Here is a 9,583-nt window from a genome sequence, read left to right as displayed (position 1 = left end):
AAAAATAAATAAATAAAAAAGACAATTGCACTCATCTCAGACACTTTAATGTTGTGATTAGTAATTAATTAGTAATTCTTTATAATTTGTCATAATTACCTATTAGTTATTAATGATGCCAATCTCATTCTGTAATTATTGATTAGCTAATAAGGAACTATCTAAGTAGTAAATTCGATTTTACTTACTGATTAGTTAAGCTTGTTTCTATATTAGTTAATAGTAGTAGCTGAAGGGTTAATGTAGTACTACTCATTAGTCCTACATTACTTCCTGCATAGTTACTTATTAATGATGGACCATTATTCTAAAGTGTTACCCATCTTCTCTTTCAAGTTTTTGTATTACATCACACAGTGATGTGTGAATTCATGACAGCATTGATAAAGCACAACTCCCTCACACCTTCAGCACTCATACATTCTTATTTAAAATATTTAATACCACTGAACTTACGGAACCAGGCACTTCTCACTGTACTTCACCTCTAGCAACACCATAACATTTTGGATGCTGTTAGATTCAGATTGATTGACTTGGTCTCATGAGACCAGAGGATTCTCATAAGTCTACATTTTGTAAATATGGGCCTTGGAAAAGTCTGATTGACTTTATTATGCAAGTCTAATTGACTTTATTATGCTTTGGCTACAGTAGATAGTTCCAGTGAGGACAGCAACTATGCATGTCACTTCTGCAGACTGCATCTTACTCTAGGAGTTAAACAATCACTCTTTTCAGCTTTTGCTAGCTCTGAGACACTCACTTGGTATTTCTCCTGCTCTTTGTCTAGCAAAAAAAAAAATCACTCTAATCGCTAAACGAAAGCTTAAAATGAAGGCCTGATTATTTCAGGGGCCCTGTCACAAGTCCATTGTTGTTGTTGTTTTGTTTTGTTTTTTTCTTGTGTTACTTTTGTTATATTTTCACACTTAAAACAAAGATTTGGTAATCCAAAAAACTGCCATAAACTTACACCAGAAAAAAATTATTTAGTTTTTTTTTTAGGAACTTTCAGGAGGGTGTACTAATTTTTGCAATATAACTTTTTATCACTTTGTTAAGATATATATACACATACACATGCACATACACATCGATCAGGCATAACATTATGACCACCTTCCTAATATTGTGTTGGTCCCCCTTTTTTGCCAAAATAGCCCTAACCCGTCCAGGCATGGACTCTACTAGACCCCTGAAGGTGTGCTGTGGTATCTGCCACCAAGATGTAAGCAGCAGATCCTTTAAGTCCTGTAAGTTGCAAGCTGGGGCCTCCATAGATCTGACTTGTTTGTTCAGCACACCCCACAGATGCTCGATTGGATTGAAATTTAGGGAATTTAGAGGCCAAGTCAACACCTCAAACTCGTTGTTGTGCTCCTCAAACCATTGCTGAACCATTTTTTGCTTTGTAGAAGGGATCATTATCCTGCTGAAAGAGGCCACATCCACCAGGGAATATCATTTCCATGAAAGGGTTTACATGGTCTGCAACCATTGTTAGGTAGGTGGTATGTATCAAAGTAACATCAACATGGATGGCAGGACTCAAGTTTTCCCAGCAGAAAATTGCCCAAAGCATCACAGTGCCTCCGCCGGCTTGCCTTCTTCCCATCCTGGTGCCATGTGTTCACAAGGATTGAAGGAAAGTGGACAGAGGGTCCTTTTGTCCTCTTTTGAAGCTGTAGCCTATGTTTTAACATATGGTTTTCTTTATGTACCGGAACCATTTCCATATAAGGAACAAGGCTCTACTAGGATTGAATGGGAGACAGGGAATGGTCCCTGCTTTTTGTATACACAAATTCGCTGCGAACTCTATGGGCGCCGCCATCTTGCCTGCCGCTATTACTGCGTGCCTGCGAAGTGTGACGGTGTGACACTTGCCGGTGCCCTTTAATAACATTTCAATGAAAAGCGCATCCTGCTCATTAAAGAAAATGTCTGGTGAAAGGGAACATTGGGTAGATGATGTCAGGCAGTGGCCAAAACTTACCGATAAAGGTAATTTATTGACAACATAATGTAATAATGTAAAAATGTAATGTAATTAAGAAGTGTATTAATTGATGACAACAATAAAACCGAACGCTGTCATTACTAGCTGTGTTGCTAATATGTTCACAAGCTTCACAAGTTTCAAATAATTATTAGGCCATCCTTAAAAATATTCTTGTTTGCCATAACCCGACCGACCCTGTCAATTTAGAACCGACCCAATTAATTATTTTTTCCCCTTTTAGTCCGACCGACTTGCCGATTGTCTGACCCACAGATTTTTTTTTTACTCTTCAAACAGCTAATACAAATGCAATAAAATGTGAGACACACGCTTTCACACGCTCTACGCCACACATCCATTTTCTCACGCACAGAAAAATCTCGAAGTAAAGAGGACACAGAGACCGACAGACTAGACAGAGCAGGTTACTTATGATAGAAAAAAAATCTCAGCTCTCAGATTCTGTCAATTTTATTATGAAATTCAAACAATAAATACCGTTTTGGTGCTTGTAAACATGCTAGAAATACAGATTAAAAATTATTACAACATCAAACAACGTATAATGTTATGTTCTTGTAAACATGTTTTTCAAAATGGATTTATGTATTCACACTTACCTTCGTCTGAGGTAAATCTCTCAGAAATGATCGAACGCTGGCAGCCCCTCACACAGAACCTGTTTTGGCTGATATTATTTTTACTTGTATCATTAAATAAAGTTATTATAATAAAAAATGCATTATATTTAAATTGTTATTTTTAAATAATACTGCCAGCTGATAGGGCTCTCTCTCTGTATGTTTACAGCATTAAGTTAGGTGAGTTGTTTTTTTCTTGAGAAAAATGAATGCCTACCTTGTGTAGCCTACCTAATATTTATCCAAATGAGTCAATATTAAATCAAATCACAATAATAATTAAATAATAATAACTGAATAATTGAATTAAAATAATAAAAAAGTGTAGAAATTGTAGACCATGTAAACATTGTAACATGTCACTTAAACCTAATAAAATTCAGCTTAGTTACTAAAATGTTTTGACAATCACAATACACTTATTGTGATGCAATAATAAATTTTTTTTACAGTTTTTACGACCTACCGACCATTTTTTATTTTTTTGGCTGTTACGGCAAACCAAAATATTTTTAAGGATGGCCTTAGCCACGACCAGTTGTAGCAATAAAATACATGTTCTTACAGGTATTCAGGATTATTTTATTAATCATCTGGCATGCGATGAGCATCTCGGTTATGTGTTTCATCCACTTGTGACGCACATCTTGGTCCTCTGCTCGACCAGGAACTCTTTGCAATCCGTATGGCCGTAAACATGGGCAGTCAATGTGCAACAAAGGTTCGTGGATTACACAAACGGTTTTATTCCAGGCCTGTAGTTTTGTGCTGTTGTTAAAACAACCAACCACACAACACGCTCTTCCCAGCATCACTGGACAGCATACGCACTAAAAATACTATATAGCTAACATCTACTACAGCCTACGGGAACAACACGTTACTTCTGCTACTTCCTTAGCAGCAAGGCACGCAGTAATGGCGGCGCTGCTTTACTTCCGTGTTTCGCCGGATTTGTCTATTACAAGCATAGGAGAAGGTCTTTGGGATACCAAGCAACTCATGTGTACCTGACCAGGAGATGACCATATTTAGATTTGTTTTTCTATATGTATCACATTCCTATACCATGAGCTATATGATGTATTCTCTCTCATTGGTTAAACCTATACTACACCCCTTGTACTCTTTCTATATATTCTGTCTTCTGCTAAATAAACGGAGACTATATTCTCCCTCAGCACTGAGTAATTGTTTATTCAATTGCCAATTAAGAGGACTGGGATGAGGCATTTAGGAGCCGTAATCTAACACAAGGTAAGTGACGCACACGTACCCGGCCATCCATGTGATGTGGCCAACCTTCTTCCATTGCTCCGTGGTCCAATTCTGATGTTCACGTTCCCACTGTTGGTGCTTTTGGCAGCTGGACAGTGGTCAGCATGGGCACCCTGACTGGTCTGTCGCTATGCAGCCTCTTTCACAACAAACTGCAATGCACTGTGTATTCTGACACCTTTCTATTAGAACCAGCATTAAAATCTTGAGCAGTTTGAGCTAACAGTAGCTCGTCTGTTGGATCGGACCACACAGGCCAGCCTTCGCTCCCCACGTACATCAATGAGCTTTGACTGCCCATGAGAAGAGATCAGGTGTGCTCCAACAGTAGCCACATTCAAATCCAGGCTCAAAACACATCTTTTTATCTATGCATTTGCTGATTGAGCACTGTGCTATGTCCGAACTGTTTGCACTTTATTTTATACGTATTATCTTTTTATTCTTTTAATTCCTTTTCCTGTTTTTATTTCATTTTTAATATATTTTATATCTTTTATGTATCATCTTGTTATTCTGACTTTTAATGCATTATTGCTGTCTGGTTGAAATAGCTGGGAGAATTAGGAAGAAATTGATTAGGTTAAAATTTGGTAAATTTGACAAACCATGGGGAAATTTAAGATGTAGTGCATGGTTAAGATATCTCTGGATTACAGTCAGGACACTTTCCAAAGGGGGAAATTTCCAAAGGGGAAATTTGAACTGCGTTCCATAGGTAAGATATCTCCGGAAGGGGGATTAGGGCTGTGTGGTGCAGTTTGAGGTGTCTTGGCAAAAGGGGAGATTGAAACTATGTTTATCAGTTTGAAGTGCCTTAACAGGTAGCAGTCCTGTTGGATGAGGAAGATCCATTCTGATCTGCTCTGATGAATAGATCCGTTTAGATCCAACTCTGATGGACGACAACAACAACAACAAACTCCCTGAGACTTCCTAGCTCTTCCATCCAGATAGCAAAATTCTCTGTTTTTACTGTTATTTCTATTCCTTATGTTCTATTTTTATTATTCTTTTTTTATGTAAAGCACTTTGAATTACCATTGTGTATGAAATGTGCTATACAAATAAAATTGCCTTGCCTTGCCTTGCCTTGCCTTGCCATGACCCTGTTGCTGGTTCACCACTGTTCCATCCTTGGACCACTTTTGATAGATACTGACCACTGCAGGCCGGGAATACCCCACAAGAGCTGCAGTTTTGGAGATGCTCCAACCCAGTCATCTAGCCATCACAATTTGGCCCTTGTAAAACTCACTCAAATCCTTACACTTGCCCATTTTCTAACACATCAACATTGAGGACAAAATGTTCACTAGCTGCCTAATATATCCCACCCACTAACAGGTGCCATGATGAGATAATCAATGTTATTTACTTCACCTGTCAGTGGTCATAATGTTATGCCTGACCAGTGTGTTAATATATATATATATATATACCCGATATCCGAATCCCCCCAGAGGGGGCTGCCCTCTGTCAGGACCTCTTCTTTGAAGCCTTCCGAGAGATAATGACGGTCCTCAGATCCGTCCTACCTCCGGAAGGCTTCGCCTGTGCCGCCCGACCTGGTCCCCAAGATCTTTGTGGGGGAGCCCGGGAGGCGACACTGGCCTTCTGTTGCGCCCTGTGCGCTGAGGAGCTGGCTGTCGGCCGAGGCTGCTGGGCGGGAGCTGGGGGGATGAGAGCGGCGGGGAATAATTTTTGAGAAAGCCGCTGTTTGTTTCCGTGTCTCCTGAAACCTGTCGACGACGGTTGACATCGCGTCGCCGAACAGGCCAGCAGGAGACAGCGGCGCGTCCATGAGCGTGTTCTTATCTCTTTCTTTAATATCAGAGAGATTGAGCCAAAGGTGCCTCTCCGTGGTCACCAAGGCTGCCATAGAGCGGCCGATGGACTTGGCCGTCTCCTTGGTGGCCCGGAGAGCTAGATCTGTTGCCTTTCTTAGCTCATGAATTGCCTCAAAGGACGCCTCCCCACTCTCATCAATTTCCCCCAGCAGATCGGCTTGATATGCCTGTAAGATTGACATCGTATGAAGGCATGCAGCCGCCTGACCTGCTGCCGAATAAGCCTTGCCCACCAAGCTGGAAGTTGTCTTTAGGGGCTTGGTGGGCAACGTCGGGGTCTTAAGGGACGATGCCGACTCGGGCGAGAGATGGCTCGCGAGCGTCTCTTCGATCCGAGGCATCGCCCCATAGCCATGATGTTTTAGGCCAACAATATTACTATACAGAGATGTCTGTGGACTGTATAGTTGATACTGAACCGGTCTCTTCCACGACCTCGACACCTCGGTGTGGAGGTCAGGAAAAAACGGCAGACCCCGACGCTGGGGTAGTGACCGTGCAGGGAGAAACCTTTCATCTAGCTTGCTTTTTGGTTTACTATCAGGTCTCTCCGCGGGCCAGTCAATATTTAATTTTTCTACTGCCCTGGTCACCACCTCCAAAAGCTCCTCATATGCAGGGGATGAGGCTGGCGGTTCCTCATCGACGCTCTCCACATCAACCTCCTCAGAGGAAGATACGTTGAGCATCGGTGTCTCCCTTCGGGGGGAAGAAACTGCTATGCGTGCTTCCGCCACCGCAGTAGAGACACTGGGTCTAGCTGGTAAGGGAAGCGATAGGGCAGTGCCCGTCTCTTCCCCCTCTGCTAGATCCATCTGTGAACCCCACGAGTGCAGCCTTCGCTGTGCCTCAGCAGCAGCGGGACCAGACCCGCGAGGAACACTCGCCCCAGCGCCCTCCTCAAAGAGCGCCCGGCGCGATCGCAGCACTCTGTGGGTGAGCCGTTCGCAGCGTACACAGACAGCTCCCTCGAGAGCCGCCTGTGCATGCTCAACCCCCAGGCATTTAACGCACATGTCGTGTGTGTCTCCTTCCACAATGAAACGCGGGCAAGGAGGAGCACACTTCCTAAACTGCTGCTTTTCCGCCATTCTTATATATATATATATATATATATATATATATATATATATATATATATATATATATGTGTCTTATTTGTGCTTGGGAACTCTTGTCCTCGGACAAAGAGACCACAGTGTGTATGATAGACAATACAACAATAAATAAGACAGACAGATACAGATAGCGCTTGCTGAAGACAACAGAAGCTAGCGTGCTTTGTTCCGGGTATGCTTTATAGCTTCCTGATCCGTGACGTCACCCGCCTCTGACATCACGTCTTTCTCATTGGTTGGATACAGAGGTGCTTCACGAACACAAAACACAGAGGGTTCCCATTACGTCATTCGACGTAGCGTCGATAGTTCCCACGAAAGGGAACCATTCTTACTATATCACTGAATATCAAACTGATAATATATAGCCTAATATAAACTTTCTTAATGATATTAACTCTTATGATATTAACTTTAACTGGAAATAAAAAGCATCATGTTCTGCCCACAAAACATTTTCCTCAAATAAGTGTAAAGCTTCACAAACAAGCATTTCTGCTTTACAATTGAACATCAAACTATTTTTTTTTTTTTTTTTTTAACTTTTTTTACTTTTTTGAATGTTCTTAAATTATATTAACATTAGGCTCTAACTTAGGCTCACAACCACTCATCATTCAATTCCCTTATTTAAGAGTAATGGGTAAATTCTTCTTCACAAATAAAAGCATCTCTGCTTAGCTCAGCTTAGTTGATTTCTTTTCTCATTCACTACATTAGATGCAGAGCTAAAGGTCCTTTCGCTATATGCTTGTACAAGGTGCAGACAATATTTTCTCGCCACTTGTGCAAGCACAGGCAGATGGCTTTGATTAACCTCCCAGTACGCAAGTGCGCTTTCGTGCCTGGGAATGATGGGCTCTGCTAGATAAATTGCAACTTGCGTTGACACACACGCACTCTCTATCACAATCCCAGTTTCAATCCCACAATTTCGTTGAACATGGCAGAGAAAGATGCTGATGTTGATTCACTTCAGTCTATGCTAGCCTTCTTTTGTTGTTGTATGATATCTAAAAAATAAAGCATAACGTAAGAACTATTAGGGCTATGTGTTTTTATAAGGACTAAAAACAGATTTCTGAATTATTGAATGGCCTATTATATTGAATATTAAATTTTTTTTAGATAGAAACAGATTCTGCACATATCTGTCTCCAGGGAGTCCGAATTTCTTTACCTCCACAACTAGCATATCATGTGTTTGGCATTTCGTGTCAGCATTAAAAAAAACTTGTCTCTATAGCGTGGATCAGTGGCCGTTGCAATACAGTACATATGGTTGGAAGTTCCTGAAGTGTTTTTGTACTGCCTCCAGTATTTTTTTTTTTTTAACTCCATGGTCACTGTCGGCTTCTTTGCGGAGTAACCTTTTTAGAGTCTCGAACAGGGGGATAACGATAGCAGTGGACACATCTTCCTTGCTAATCTCTCTGGTTATTTGTTCAAACGGTGAGAGAAGTGTGGTTATGCTTTCCATCAGTGCCCACAGCTGCACATTAAGTGTCACAGGTAGCTCGTAATCTGCAGAGTACGCAGTAAGTGCTCTTTTCTGTTCCAAAAGACTTTCCATCATATAGAAGGTGCTATTCCACCTCGTAGTTACATCCTGCTTAAGTGGAAGATAATGGAAGATCCATCTGTGTTTGAATGGACTGTAGATGTGAAGTAGCAAGTTGCGAATGTTTAAAGTGGCCTACGATCTTTTGGCACATACTGACCAATTCTGTCACACTTCTCTGGCTTAATATGCCTTCGTTAGAATGAGCCATGCAGGGCAAACTCATAATATCACTGTCTGTCATGGCTTTAGATATATTCCTCACATTGTCACGTAGAACAGCGTGCACTCTTGATCTGTCAATTTTCCATCTATCTAACATGTCAGCAACTGCTTGTGAGATTGCCAATGAAGTGTGAGAACCGGTAAATTCTTGAGCATGAAGCAAGATTTTAAGTTTAAAATCACAATCGATCCATTGAGCAGTGAGACTAAGCATACTCTTCAGGCTGAAGACCAAATATCTGTGGTGAAGCTTATCGCGGAGTCGTTATGAAGAAGCTCTTGAACATGATCTGCCACACTGAATGAATGAATGAATGAATGAATGAATGAGGCATTTATATAGCGCTTTAATATGTACTACTGTACACCCAAAGCGCTTTACAATCATATCAGGGGTCTCTCCTCATCCACCACCAGTGTGCAGCATCCACTTGGATGATGCGACGGAAGCCACAGTACAACGGCGCCAGTGCGCTCACCACACACCAGCTGTAGGTGGAGAGGAGAGAGAGTGAAAGAGCCAATTCAATGGATGGGGATTATTAGGAGGCCGTGATTGGTAAGGGCCTATGGAGGGAATTTGGCCATGACACCGGGGTTACACCCCTACTCTTTTTACGAGAAGTGCCATGGGATTTTTAATGACCACAGAGAGTCAGGACCTCGGTTTAACGTCTCATCCGAAGGACGGTGCTTGTTACAGTACAGTGTCCCCGTCACTATACTAGGGCATTAGGACCCACACAGACCACAGGGTGAGCACCCCCTGCTGGCCTTACTAACACCTCTTCCAGCAGCTACCTGGTTTTCCCAGGAGGTCTCCCATCCAGGTACTAACCAGGCTCAGCCCTGCTTAGCTTCAGTGGGCAACCGGTCTTGGGCTACAGGGTGATATGGCTGCTGGC

The 9,583-nt window shown here is 41.8% G+C and overlaps 1 pseudogene; it reads right to left on the bottom strand.

Annotated features, from left to right (window-relative positions):
- Nucleotides 1–9,466: 9,466 nt before the first annotated feature.
- LOC137023557 (5S ribosomal RNA) lies at nt 9,467–9,583 on the bottom strand (annotated as a pseudogene).

This window comes from Chanodichthys erythropterus, chromosome 7 (genome assembly GCF_024489055.1).
Source record: "Chanodichthys erythropterus isolate Z2021 chromosome 7, ASM2448905v1, whole genome shotgun sequence".
Taxonomy (NCBI): Eukaryota; Metazoa; Chordata; class Actinopteri; order Cypriniformes; family Xenocyprididae; genus Chanodichthys; species Chanodichthys erythropterus.
Note: the sequence above shows the minus strand (reverse complement) of the source record. Positions and strands in the feature narration are given on the sequence as shown.